Raw genomic sequence first — 14,261 nt, 5'->3', positions numbered from 1 at the left:
GTAGCCTGTACTTAGGCAATCAAACATCTGGGGGAAATAATTCAACTTCACAACAGTCTTCATGCTTTTCAGTCTTGTAACAACAAAATGTACTCCTGATATAATAGATACACCATGTAACTATATTGTACTAAGTCATTTAGAAATATTTTTCAAGGAATAAAGCACTCATTACTTTGTGAAAAACTCGCTGAGCTAAGAGGCCGTTGGAATGATTAACTGCTCACTGAAAACAGCCAGATGACCACATGCATCAGCATGTTACATAACAGCAGCTTATGCCTCCTTTCTGAACACATGTGTCTGAGAGCTCTGTGGTCTGAGTCCACAAAACATTAATCAAAATATGCAAGTTACCAGGACCATTTGAGAAAAATAGCTTAAAGTAAGTAAATCGTGTTTTGGCTTAAACTGTTTAGCTTGCTATGAAGAGTGATCAAAGTACTGCAATGAATTCAACTTTTATTTCACTTTCCTGATATAATCACTAAGACTCATCCTATTCTTGTATAATATTAGGTGGCATTCTATTTTGAATGAAATCTAATTACAATGATAAGGGTAAGACTATTTAAAACATAACAGAGAATTTTACTTCTTACATCAGATTTTTAAAATAAGAATGGCTTATAATTTGAAATTTAGAGTATGTTCTCTTTGGAGTTGGAGATTTCTGGAGGATTGGCCAAATTCTGATTAGCTCCTCTAAACTTTAATTTTTTTTTTTTTACCTGTGGTGTTCCAAAAAAGAAAACTTCCTTTTCTGTATTCCAATTAAGACAGGCTGTGGCCCTGACCGGGTAGCTCAGTTGGTTAGAGGGTTGTCCTGGTACATACAGAGAAAGGTTGCAGGTTCGATCCCCAGTCAGGGCACACACAAGAATCAGCCAATGAATGCATCAATAAGTGGAATAACAAATTCCGCCCCCCTCTCTAAATCAATGATTTAAAAAAGAAAAGACAAGTTCTTCCTCCCAGGCAGTGCCTTGAGCTGCATGGGAATGTGGGCGAGAAGGCTCTGCAGGGGCCCGAGAGCACCCTTCCTCGCAGCGGATCCAGAAGAAACCTGCTATTCACAGTCTCACGGGTGTGTTCATGAAGCACAGGGCTCTTTCCATGGCTGCCATCACTGTCTGCGACAGGCAAAAAGGCCCTTTGCTGGGATCTGTAAACATGTATTGATGCTGATAAGGTCAGTCTTTTCCATACCTGTTCAGTCTTTCAATTGCTAGAAAAATAAGTGACCAGAAACTTTATTTTTGCTGCCATCCAACTGTACTTGCTTTAGTTCTCTTTCCTCATTTCCAACAAAAAAAGGGGAAAAAAGCCTATTAGGATTTTTTTTCCTGGGTACAGACCTGAAATCTTGGCTTTAGTCAGGTTACACTGTTGCTGACAGTCCAGGTTACTAGAGTGTTCTTCTCAGGGTGCATTGTCAACAAGGCCAAGGACTCATCATGTCATGAAACTTCCTCTCAAGTGTTAAATTCGCTATTCACATAAATGTAAGTGCCCGAGGTGGCATTTCAGTCCCCAGAAAGGAAGACACTTATGGGCTTGATGTGATGTCTCTTACTTTCCCAGTAGCCTACTTGAGATCTGTGGTTTACCCAGGATTTATTGCCCTACAATGGAGACATCAGGTGTCACACTTTAGGTGGTAAGACCTGAGTTCCCTGAAGTTAACATACAAAGCCATTCTCGGGCGATTTAATCTCCATCAGCACTGAAACCCTCTATTTCATCGCCTCTCACTGGGGTTCTTTTGTTGCCCACAGGCACAGTCAGCCCATGCTGCATGCACTCGGAGCAACTGCTTAATGGCCGGAGGTTTTCCTGGCGCACACAGAGCTGGGTCCTTCGGCTGTACCGTCAGCTCCCGGGCATCCTGTTGCCTAATGCGAGGATGATAATTTCTCAGTCAGACCCGACCTTAGTTAATGTCTGTTCCCACTGGGCCATCTGAGAGAAGTTTTCCCCAACCCTGAGAAAGGCAGCACCAGAAGTTTCCTCCTTTGTAGCTTTGCTGTTTACATGGCGTAAGCAGAGGGGAGAATATATGCTCTGATCTCAACTGAGAAGTTCATCATTCAGAACTGCCTGCAATCTAGCTGAATGGAAGTTCTACAACTAAGGGTATAAAAAAGAAGTTACACGGAGGCTGGTAAAAGGGGTAGAAACATGGAACAGGCTGGTCCCACAACCACAGATAGTGATTAAAAATCAGGAGGGATGTCTTGGATTTGGAGGTCTCCACTGAGGAGTGAGGGGTCTCACCCCACACCAGACCCCTCAGGCCAGGCTCCAGTTCCAGGAAGGGAAGTCCCCATAACTTCTGGCTGTAAAATCAGTGGAGCCCAGCCAGTATGGCTCAGTGGTTGAGCACCGACCTATGAAACAGGAGGTCATGGTTCAATTCCCAGTCCGGGCACATGCCCGGGTTGTGAGCTCAATCCCCATTGTTGGGTGTGCAGGAGGCAGCCAAGCAATGATTCTCTGTCTCATCGCTGATATTTCTATCTCTCTCTCCCTCTACCTTCCTCTCTGAAATCACTAAAAATATATTTTTTAAAAAAATAGCTTAAAATTAATGTACAAAAAAAACAGAAGAGAAGGAAAGAAATTGAAAACCTATTTGAAAAAATAATGACGGAAAACTCTCACCTGGTGAAGGCAAAGACACTCGTGCCCAGGAAGGGCAGAGAGTCCCAGGCAAGATGAACTAAAAAGGTCAAGACTCATGATAATGAAAATGCCAAGGGTTAAAGACAAAGAGAGAATCTTAAAAGCAGCAAGAAAACAGCAGTTTGTTACCGACAAAGGAGCTCCCATAAAGACTCAGCTGATTTCTCAACAGAAACTCTGCAGGCCAGAAGAGATTAGCAAGAAATATTCAAAGTAATGTAAAGCAAGGATCTACTGTACAACCAAGATTACTCCACCCTGTAAATCTATCATTTAGAATCAAAGGCCAGATAAAGAGCTTCCCATACAAGAAAAAGCTAAAGAAGTTCATCACCACCAAGACAGTATTAAAAGAAATGTTAAGTGGTTTTCTTTAAGAAGAAGAAGAAAAAAAAGGTAAAAATATGAATAATAAAATGGCAATAAATACATATCTATCAACATTTGCTTTAAATGCAAATGGATTAAATGCCCAATCAAAAGACATACAAGAATTGAATGGATAACAAAACAAGACCCATACATATGCTGTCTGTAAGAGATCCACTTCAGATTGAAAGACACACATAGAATGAAAATCAAGGGATAAAAGAAGATATTTCATGGAAATGGGAATGAAAAATAAAAAATAAAGCTGGGGTAGCAATACTTATATAAGACAAAGTAGACTTTAAAACAGAGATGATAACAAGAGATAAAGAAAGATCCAGCAAATCCACTTCTGGGTATGTATCTGAATAAAACAAAACAAAACAACCCAAAACACTAAATTAAAAAGACATGTACTGTACATCCACATGTTTATTTATAATAGCCAAGATATGGAAGCAACCTAAGTGTTCATCATAGATGAATGGATAAAGAAGAAGTCATGCATTATATACAATGGACTATAACTCATCCATAAAAAAGAATGATATCTTGCTATCTGCGACAACATGGATGGACTAGAGGGCATTGTGCTGAGTGAAATAAGTCAGACAGACAAAGACAAATGCCATATGATTTTACTTATATGTGAAATCTAAAAAACAAAATAAACAAATAAGCAAAACAGAAACAGACCCACAGATACAGATAACATTTTGATGGTTGTCAGGTGGGAGAGGGCATTGGGGTTGGGGGTGTCAAAAGGGAGATGGGATTAAGAAGTACAAATTAATAGTTACAAGATAGTCATGGGTGTTTGTAAAGTACAGCATAAGGAATCTATACTAATAAAAGGGTAATATGCTAATTAGACCGGATAGACCGGACGTCTTCGACTGGGAATCAAAGCCTTGGTGGCAGGGGCTGAGGCAGAGGTGGTTAGGGGCAATAAGGCAGGCAGGCAGGTGAGCATTTAGGAACCAGTGGTCCCAGATTGCGAGAGGGATGTCTGACTGCCAGTTTAGACCTGATCCCGGGAATCAGGCCTAAACTGGCAGTTGGACATCTCCTGAGGGGTTCTGGATTGGAGAGGGTGCAGGCCAGGCTGAGGGACAAATTTTGTGCACCGGGCCCCTAGTGTAGTCAATAATATTGTAAAAACTAGTGTGGCATCAGATGGGTACTAGGTTTACCGAAGTGATCACTTCAGAATCACTAGGTTGTATACCTGAAAATAATATAATATTGTGTGTCAAGTGTAATTTGAGACAGCACGGAGGGACCTGAAGAGTACTATGCTAAGCAAAATAAGCCAGTCACTTATATGTAAAATCTAATGAACAAAATAGATCCAGGGACATAGAAGCATGGAACGCTTCCCTAACCTGGTGAAGGAAAAAGACTTTCAGAAGGAAAGCAAGGTTTGGGGTGGGGGTTGGAAGAGATTAACCGAAGAACATATACACATATATGCATAACCCACAGTGCAGTGAAGGCCTGAGGGAGTGATGGTGGTGGAGCAGGGGCAGGATGGAGGGGGTCATTGGTAAAAAAAGGGGGTCATCTGTAATATTTTCAACAATAAATATAAATTTTAAAAAATTATTGAAGAAACAAATACTTGAGTACTTTGAGGTTGGGTTATAAGTTCCACCTGATAATATTAAGAAAGTTTAGAGCATACTTATCAACTGGCTCTAATTTTCAGCATCAGTAAGGGAGGACTCTGTTCAGATTTTAAAAGAAGCATAGTTATATGGGTGGTGTTAGAGGAAAAACCAAATTAATAGCTCTTTGGAAATGTGGGATGATTACATAGGATATGATCCCAAAGACTATGAGATAAGTCAAAGATCCTTCACACCGTTCACACTACCATTCATTTTCCTTGCCTACAAAGCCAAGAGTAATTTAAGAGTGGCAAGAGGAAAATATCCTATTTATCCTTTTTTAAAAAATATTTTTTATTGATTTCAGAGAGGAAAGGAGAGGGAGAGTGAGAGAGAGAAACATCCATGACCAGAGAGAATCATTGATCGACTGCCTCCTGCACGCTCCCTACTGGGGATTGAGCCCACAATCCGGGCATGTGCCCTAACTGGGAATCAAATTGTAACCTCCTGGTTCATGGGTTGATGCTCAACCACTGAACCACACTGGCCGGACCTATTTCATACTTTTGAAGCTTTTCTTAATTGGAGAACTTTCCATTTCTTTGTTGACAACATGTTCTTTGCCTGGGAAGGATCTATTGGTGGGAGTGTGCTCCCTTTCACTGGCTTGCTAGGGTCAGGCCCTTCACTAAGTACTGTGTCCAGTTCTGGGTACACAACGGAAGTAGAATTTGGAAGACCTGTGACGATTCTCAGGGCACAGAGTGACTCAGGACAGCAAGATCTACATTAAAAGGTAAGTGCAGAGGGATTACGTGGCTTGTAAAAAAGAAAAGAAGATGAGAATGATCAATTATCAGTATTCTAAAAATGAAAATACAGAGGCTTAAATGGTCTCAAGGACATTGATTCCTCCATGTCTTCTTTCTTCCCATGCCTTATCTCTAGTTTCTCACTTTTTTTCAGCATGTAAATGTATTTAAACCTCTTCTGTTACAAAAATGAAAGAATCTCTCACTTGATCTCATTCTCCGGCTAAAACTTCCCTCTTAACCCACTGCCAAGCACCTTGAAAGCTTCGGCGCTCCATTCCCCATCTCTCATCCCCTTTCTGCACCTGCAGCCACGCTGCTATTCCCACCACCCACCCGAGCTGCACTGCTCAGGCCTCCAGTAACCTCTCAGTTGTTAAATACTATGGGTACCTTTTTCTTTAACTCTTCATTTTTTAAATATATATTTTATTGATTTTTTACAGAGAGGAAGGGAGAGAGATAGAGAGCCAGAAACATCGATGAGAGAGAAACATCGATCAGCCGCCTCCTGCACATCTCCTACTGGGGATGTGCCTGCAACCCAGGTACATGCCCTTGACCGGAATCGAACCTGGGACCCTTGAGTCCGCAGGCTGACGCTCTATCCACTGAGCCAAACCGGTCTTGGCAAACTCTTCATTTTTCAAACTTCAAAATTATTTTAAAAGTTAGAGAAAAAGACGCGAAAATAGCACAGAGAGCTCCCAAATATTCTTACCAAGATTCACCAATTTTTAACATTTTGCCACATTTTATCATTTCTTCTCTGTCTCTTCATATATAGATAGACACACACATTTACATATATATTATTTATTATTGTTTGTGGTATTGGTATTTAGTTTTCTCTGAATCATTTGAAACTCGAATCACCCCATTTTCACAGCATCTGTTTACTTGTTGTCTCTGCAGAGTTTGACCTTGCTCACTGATTTTTCTTCCTTGAAATTTCCATGTCTCCAGTTTTATGACACTTTTTTATCCTAGTCAGCTTTTGACCTCTCTGGCAATTCCTTTGTAGTTTCACCTTCTGCTCTCTACCTCTGCCTCTGCTCACTCTTAAACGTCTGCCGTTCTTTATAGGGCCTTGTTCTAGACCTTTCTCTCTTCTTCCACTAGCTACCTGGGGCAATGCACCAGTGAATTCTAATGATGCAAATGTATGTTGCTAGCTCCTATGTCTCTCCTGTGTTCTGCACCCAGACCAGATACAAGCAACTCCAAACTCAACACAACCCCACCCCCTGCCCTTCCTTATGCCCTCTTCCAGGCAACTCCAAACTCAACACCAAGGCTCCCCCCCCATCCTCACGCCCTCCCCCTTTCAGACCAGCACCAAAGCCCTCCTTCCTTTTCTTCCTCAGTGGAACTGAGACACTCATCAGACACTTGGAAACTTAGCTCTTGCTTTCGGGGCTAGCCCTCAGCCTAGACTCAAATAAACTCTAAACATTTCATCTATTTGATGATGTGAGCAAGGTTCCAAGAAAACCAGCAGGACCACCTGCGGACACAGACCTGCTGTTAGGTCCCAGCAGGAGCCCATTGTGCTGCGCTGGCTCCTGGCTTCATATTGGTGACCTAGGGTGAGTTCTCTCTTGGAATCCCAGACCTTCCTGCTTTTGGTTGCTACCTGGCTTTGCTTGAGCTGCTATTAGAAAATCCCCGAGGTGGCACCAAAGATAAGGGTTGGTTGAATTAAATTAACCCAGAAAAAGGAAAAAGGGGTGTTTGTTTTTATATTTCGGTCTTTCAATTGGGATTGCGTTTTAAGAGTCTGAATAAAAAAGAAATATCTTTGCTAGTTAAATGAGAGGGACAACTACTTCTTCCAGCCCCAGTTTTGGGCAGTCTTCACTAACTAAATATCACAGTGGGGAGTCGGGGAATCTCAAGGCACAAAGTGATCACACAGGGAAACCCAGGACAGTGTAATAATAACTGACTTGTCTGGGGACGTACCCAAAGGACCGTCACTCAGTGCTCCAAGTCCATGGCTGTATTAGACAGCCAGAGAGAGGCACCCAGGCACATGAGGGCTCTAGACTCAGGAGGTAAAAAGCCCCAAGGAAGTCAACCCACAAGCAGCACCCTGTAACCCACAACTTAATATTTCTAGAAGCTTATTCAGATTTTACAGATTTCAAAAGGAAATTAAATTCAAAACGGGAAATTGTACCTCCAAGGCCAACAAGCCCCAAATGGACAGCCACTTATTAGCACTCCTGGAGGATTCACGTACAATTCACGCAGAGCTTTATTTGTAAGTATTTAAAGAAATGGAAAGATTTAACAAAAAAATGATCATAGGTTAAGGTGGCTAAAATGGAGAATTTTGGATATATTCAAATTGATTTTTATGCATGCACAATTGGAAAAAGCCAGCTCTAAAATGAAACAAAATGAATGGGAAGCTTACTTTGACTGAAAATTAGGAGCCTCAAGACAAGGCGTAGATAAACTCTCTTTTCTCCAGGAAGTTCATAAAAAGGTTTGAGAGACTGTCTCTGAATTAAAAATGGCTTCCAAGTCCCTACTCCTCCCTCTTTTCCAATTACTCCACTATATCCTTTCTGCTCTGAGCTTTTCTGTGTGGACTTACTAGTATTTTCCTTCCTCCTCCCCTCCCCTTCTCTTCCTGCTCTCCCGCCTTCACCTCCCCTGACTGAAAAAGAAACTAAAAACAGCTGAGCCTGGATGAGCTGGAAAGACCAGACACTCTGGTGGCTCCCTTTAGGGAAACGCCAGTCCCAGGAGGGGAAAACCAGCAATAACGTGTGTGACCTCGAGTAGAAAACAATTGAGAAACCCAGCTGGAGCTGTTCCCCATCTCCTCCACGACCCTGGCAGACTTGCAAGGAATTTGATGTAACTATTAGGACACATGAGCCTGGCTTCTCAGACCTGTCCCAGCTGATAAATCTGTTCGTTTCTGAGAGGAAGGCAGCACAAAAGCTACATAAGTCTTGTTGGGAAAAAACCTACAGAGGGTTTTTCAGACAGAGACCAGGATGGATGCAGGGAACCAGCCTGTTGGTTTTACCAAAGCCCCTCTTGAGGCGTCCCCCAGAAGAGACTGGACTGAAACCCAGCAATGTAGGTGGAGACCTGACGGAACAGGCCTGATTTCTCTGAAACTTCAATAAAACTTCCAAACAACATTCAGACCTGTCTCCAGACAATTTTAATAATCATCGAAATTACCCATTTCTCAAGTTGCCATTTTTGGAAGGATTAGATGAAGAGTTTGTAATTCTGGTTGAACTGCATCAATTAAACTGGCCTACTATGCATGCTAATCAGCTAGCAGTTCTGGCTGATCAATTATCTAAACTATTCAAAAGAAGGAAAAGGATGGAGCTACTAAAATCATGAATTTACAGCTCCAATAATGAAGCAATCAGGGCAGACCTTCCCAAAGGACTTTCACCAGGGAAAGGAGAACCTGCTTCTGCAACAAGCCAGGACATCTGGAGAAAGATGGCAGAAAACCGAAATGGCATTTAGGAAAAAAAGAAAAGAAAAGAAAGAAACAGAAGCAAGCATAGGGCTGCTCCAAAAATTATGAGAAGGTATTTCCCCTCTCCTTACCAATCTTCAGAGGAAACTGAAATGATCACCAAAGGGAAAATTACCAAGGCTCTCATCCCTGCCAGGACTACTTTCTCTGTTTCCAACCCTACCCAGTTACACCGCCCTCACCCTCAGAGTAAAACTCCTAAACAAATGGTAGGGGCAGCTAACCAATTTTGTCTTTTTAATGCAGAATCTGTTCCCTCAGGAATGTTATGGGGCAACATATATTTTTACTAGTCAAATCTGTCCCAATACACCTGATAGGACAAGACTTCCTTGAAGCTCATGACACCCACATATCCTTTTCTCAAAAGGTCAAATGTATTTAGAAGTAAATAGATCGATTGAGAAAATGATTTTAAAGGAGCCTGGAAAAGAGGAAACTGCCTGACCAGTGTGGCTCAGTTGGTTGAGCATCATCCCGAGCACTGAAGGGTCACCAGTTCGATTCCAGGTCAGGGCACACGCCAGGGTTGTGAGTTCGCTCTCCTGCCGGGGTGCATGCAGAAGGTGGCCTGTTGAGGTTTCTTTCTCCCTCTCTCTTCCTCTCTCTCAAATCAATAAAAGTATTTTTTTAAGAAAAGAGGAAACTAATCTTGAGACTGAACATTTACTACAGGATGTCCCCATGGAGCTCTGGGATCTTTCTATGGATATTGGCAAGATTGAGTCATGATGTGTGTTTTCTTACTGGGTTGAGGTATTCCCTTGCAGAACAGCAACTGCTTTAATGTAGGCAAATTATTATTAGAAAAATAATTTCCAATTGGGGAATTTCCACTGAATTACATAATAACTGAGGGACTCATTTCACTGGGAAAATAATGCAATCCATTTATAACATTTGGCCTATTCTGCAACATTTTAATTGTTCTTATCACCCCCCCCCCCCCCCCGCCACATCCTCTGGATTGGTGGAATGTACCAATGGTACAATCAAAACTCAAATAGCTAAATTCTCAGAAGCTTTATCTCCCTTGGCCAACAGCTCTTCCTGTAATGCTCCTCAACCTAAGATCCACCCCTTTTGGTAAACACAGCCTTTCTCCTATGAGACAGTGACTGGCCGCCTGATGCATCTGGATGAAGGGGAATATGAACCAGCCTTGCTAAAAGGAGACATTCCACATGCTTGTCAAGGACTCACTCACCAACTGGAAGAAAATTATAAATTAATGACTGATTCATTTCATACTGTGCTCCCAGGAGACAAAGACTTCAAATACCACAGCTTACAATAAAGAGATTGTCTATGGGAAGATACAGCAAGTAAAACATTCACTCCAACCTCCTTGGAAGGGACCCCATTAGATATTGTTAAGCAATCCAGGTGCAGCTAAACTTAAAGGAGTTCATGCACGGAGTCACATTTCTCATTTTAAAAAGGTACCTGACCCCAAATGGACATCTACCCCTGTCTGCGACACTTGCCTCCACCTATATCAAACATCAAACACTACTCGAAGGTGAGAAGCCACCGCCAACTGAAGTGAAGACCTGTTTCCCAAAAGACTGGACCAGGCCTGTGTCACACCAGCCTTTACATAAACTCTTACTTGAATTTCTCGCCTTTATCCCTTGCTGATCTTGATTTATATTACAGGAAGATTGTCTAACATAGTAAATAACAAACCCAATTGTTCCCCCTTCTCTTGCTCTCTCTCTCATCATTCTCTCTAATGCCCGGGAAGACATTTTAGTGAAACTCTTCCAAAGTTCTGCTACGGAGGAAATCTAAGTGATTGCTAGATATGTCATCAAATTCCTAAATCAATAGAGACCAATACTTACCACTAGTTGCACTGATTACCAACCTTGATGCAGGTGGATATTATTCAAGAACCAGGGACGTCCATCCCGTGCTTCCACCATTCCTTGTCATCTCTACCAAATTTGAGTTTAACTCTGCCCCCTCTCTGATCTCCTTCTTACTTGATCTCTAAATGTCTACATGGCAAAATTGAAAAGAAAAATATAACCAATATCACCCCAGTGGATTTTGGAAACCATGTAACTGGTTTCATTCTTGATTGAAAGGGAATCTCTCGGTCATACTTATGAAGGAATCTATAAACAAAAATACTCCAGGGGCGGTGGGATGGTGGTGGTTTGTGCCCCACTCAAATTCATTTTTATTTGTGGCATAGAAGATCCCCCAGCTAAAGGATGGGCACTTTGATGTTTAAATAGTTGGCAAATGGAAGAACTCTGTTTATTGGGGCAATTCACCACTCCTTTATCTATTCGTAAGAATCCCCTGACTTTCCATAGGACAAATTATTTTAACAAAGAGCTGTTTCAGTAGAAGCAAAAACAGATCATAAGACCCCAAAGGGAAATGCTGACTGGTTATGAGGACAGTATTGGTAAAGTATACTCAGCATACCAATCCCAAGAGACAGAATATATATCAATAAAATTATGATTAAAATTTTATCTGTTACCATCAGAAAATTGCTAAAAAGATGGCTAAGATGATTGACCCAACAAAATCTCTATATTCTCTTGCTTGGGTTGCCCTTGACAATCACATAGCCTTTGACCATTTGCTCATACTGCCTATTCCATCTCAGGGAAGCAGAGACTTAATTAGAAAAGGTCGCTTAACAAGCTAAGTGGCTACAACAAGAAAAGATGACCCCCTGCATGCATTGTTCAGCTGGCTACCTTCAGGATTAGCACATCGTTTTGATCTCTGTTAAAGATGGTTGGATATTGGTAGGTTTGCTGATCTTTTTTGTATCATTCAAATCAAAGTCATTGTCTTTCCCACTGCTTGAAATCAGCTGCTCATACTAAAATTATGGCGGCACAAAGAATAGAGATGATCCCTCAAGCACTATGTCCTTTAATTAGGAATGACTTAAACTCTTTTTCTGCTATACATAAAGCGCTTGCATATCTTTTTGGATCAAAAAGGCATAGACTAACTAGGCTCATAAGTCTGACTGCCTTTTGCCAATTGCTCATGACTAATGCCTGCACCTTAATCAAACCCTGTTATCCATGTTAATACAAATGGAAACGGAAATGGCTATAATGCAACAATGGGTATAAACACCTATGGGACTCTTATGGTCTCCCTGATCTTTGGAAATCATTAAATGGAAAATGTAATGTATGACACATTTAGTACCCAGCTAAATCCTAAAGTGAAATTTTCCATAATTTAACTGGATGGTAAAAAAAAACACCTATTCTTAATAACACTTTCCAAGGGAAGTAGATGAGCCATATTTAAAAACATGACAGCACATGGGAGCCCATATCATTGTCAGATTAGGAAAATCAAAGATATAAACAGTTATTCCCTCAGACTATGTGAAATCTGAGTTTACCCAAACCTTGTCTATTGTATCTACCCCAACAAACAACAATACATGGTACATGGGAAAGGGACATTTTTGTCAGGAAGGATTAGAAAATTCCTCTGTTATGCTAAGTAACTTCTTTTGTAATAATACTAAATTTATAGTAAATGCTACAAAAATATGGTATAATATAGAGATTATAGGTAAAGAAACTTTACCTAAGGCTAATAAAACATAACAATTTTAACACTGAAAATCAAATGTACTGTGAGATTTAACTCAATCCATGAAGTTATTTATATGGAAACTGGTTAGGAGAAAAACTTGAAATTTTGGATCATGAAATAGCTAAAAGTCTTCATTCACTGAGCCAAACCTATCATAAAGTATAGATGGCACTAGATGGAGGAAAACACATTGTTATTTTGGTAAAAAATATGGTGACAGGAAAGCCAAGATGGCAGCATAGGTAAACACGATACTCGCCAACTCCCCAAACCACATAAAAATTACAACCAAAACACAAAACAACCATCATTCAGAATCACCTGAAAGCTGGCTGAATGGAAGTCCTACAACTAATGGAGTAAAGAAGAAGCGCACTGAGACTGGTAGGAGGGGTGGGGGCACAGAACGGGCTGGTCTGACACCCACGTGTGGTGTATTTTTTAACTGGGAGGGAGGTGGTCTCTACAGAGGCTGCCCATGAGGAACAAGGGGTGCCAGCCCCACACGAGACCCCTAGCCCAGGGTTCCAGAGCTGGGAAGAGAAGTGCCCACAACTATGGGCTATAAAAACCAGCGAGGATTGTGGCTGAAGAACACGAAGGCTGCTGGAGACCCAGGCGTTTCTTTTAAAGGGCCAGCGCACAAACTTATTCAATCCCTCTGAGCTCCAGCACAGGGCAGCTTTGGGGGAATCCAGGGACATACAGGAAGGAACTGGACTGTCTGGCACCGGGGCAGGAACTTGGGGCAGCTTTCTCCCAGATAGGGGTGCTCTCAGGAGTCATTGATCCTGTGCTGGGAGCTCCCCGTCACAGGGCTGACTGGCAGCCATATCTGAGTTTCCATCAAGATGGCCCACACTGTTGGCTCTGCCCTGGTGATTCCCTGAGATGCTGCCCTATTCAATTTGCAGCTCCACCCAAGCTGTTTGCAGTAGCTTTTCCATATGAATGGCCTGTCCTGGCTCAGGCTTCAGACTTTCCTAAAATCTATTAAACAAGCTGCAGCTGGTGACAGTGTCCCCCCAACCTATCAATAAGAGGTCCAAGACCCAGCACTAGCACCAGCCTGCCTTGAACCACAGCTGGGCCTCACCTGGGCACATCCAATCCCAACACAAATAGCAGCCATCAGCAGATCCCTCTGTAGCTCCTGCCGGGTAGCTGCAGGCAGTGGCCAACTCTGCACTCCCAGAAGGCCCCAGAGCCAGTGCACCAGGTGGACAGCTTCAGACCATAGCAGATTACAACTCTACATGCCCACCAGCGACACACTCAAGAGGCAGACTCAGTGAGCACCAAAGCCCCATTGAAGCAAGTCCTGTCCCATAGGGGTGTCTTCTGCACAACAGCTCTTCCATTGTAGACACAGCTGGTCATCACAGCCAATTGGCCTGGAGGTCAACTCCTCTCAGTGATGCCAACAGCAATCAAGGCTCAACTATAAGACTGTGCACATAAGCCAACACAGGGGCACACCTAGAGTGCCCAGCTCAGGTGACTGGGAAGCCTGAGCCTCTGAGCCCTATAGGACCCCTACTACACAAGGCCACTCTACCAATTCCAGGACACATAGCAGCTCTGCCCAATACAAAGAAACGAACACAGGGAAGCAGCCAAACCGCAGAGACAAAGAATACATGCCACAAATGAAAAAAATGGAAG

The 14,261-nt window shown here is 42.2% G+C and overlaps 1 protein-coding gene across 3 annotated transcripts in view; it reads right to left on the bottom strand.

Annotated features, from left to right (window-relative positions):
- The window catches only part of JHY (junctional cadherin complex regulator), a 94,417-nt gene that overhangs the window by 33,466 nt on the left and 46,690 nt on the right, over positions 1-14,261 (bottom strand). The window lies entirely within an intron of this gene.

Source organism: Myotis yumanensis, unplaced genomic scaffold (genome assembly GCF_028538775.1).
Source record: "Myotis yumanensis isolate MYYU_CA2020_CCGP unplaced genomic scaffold, mMyoYum1.0.hap1 SCAF_19, whole genome shotgun sequence".
Lineage (NCBI taxonomy): Eukaryota > Metazoa > Chordata > Mammalia > Chiroptera > Vespertilionidae > Myotis > Myotis yumanensis.
The sequence above is the reverse complement of the archived record's forward strand: the minus strand, read 5'-3'. Positions and strand labels throughout refer to the sequence as shown.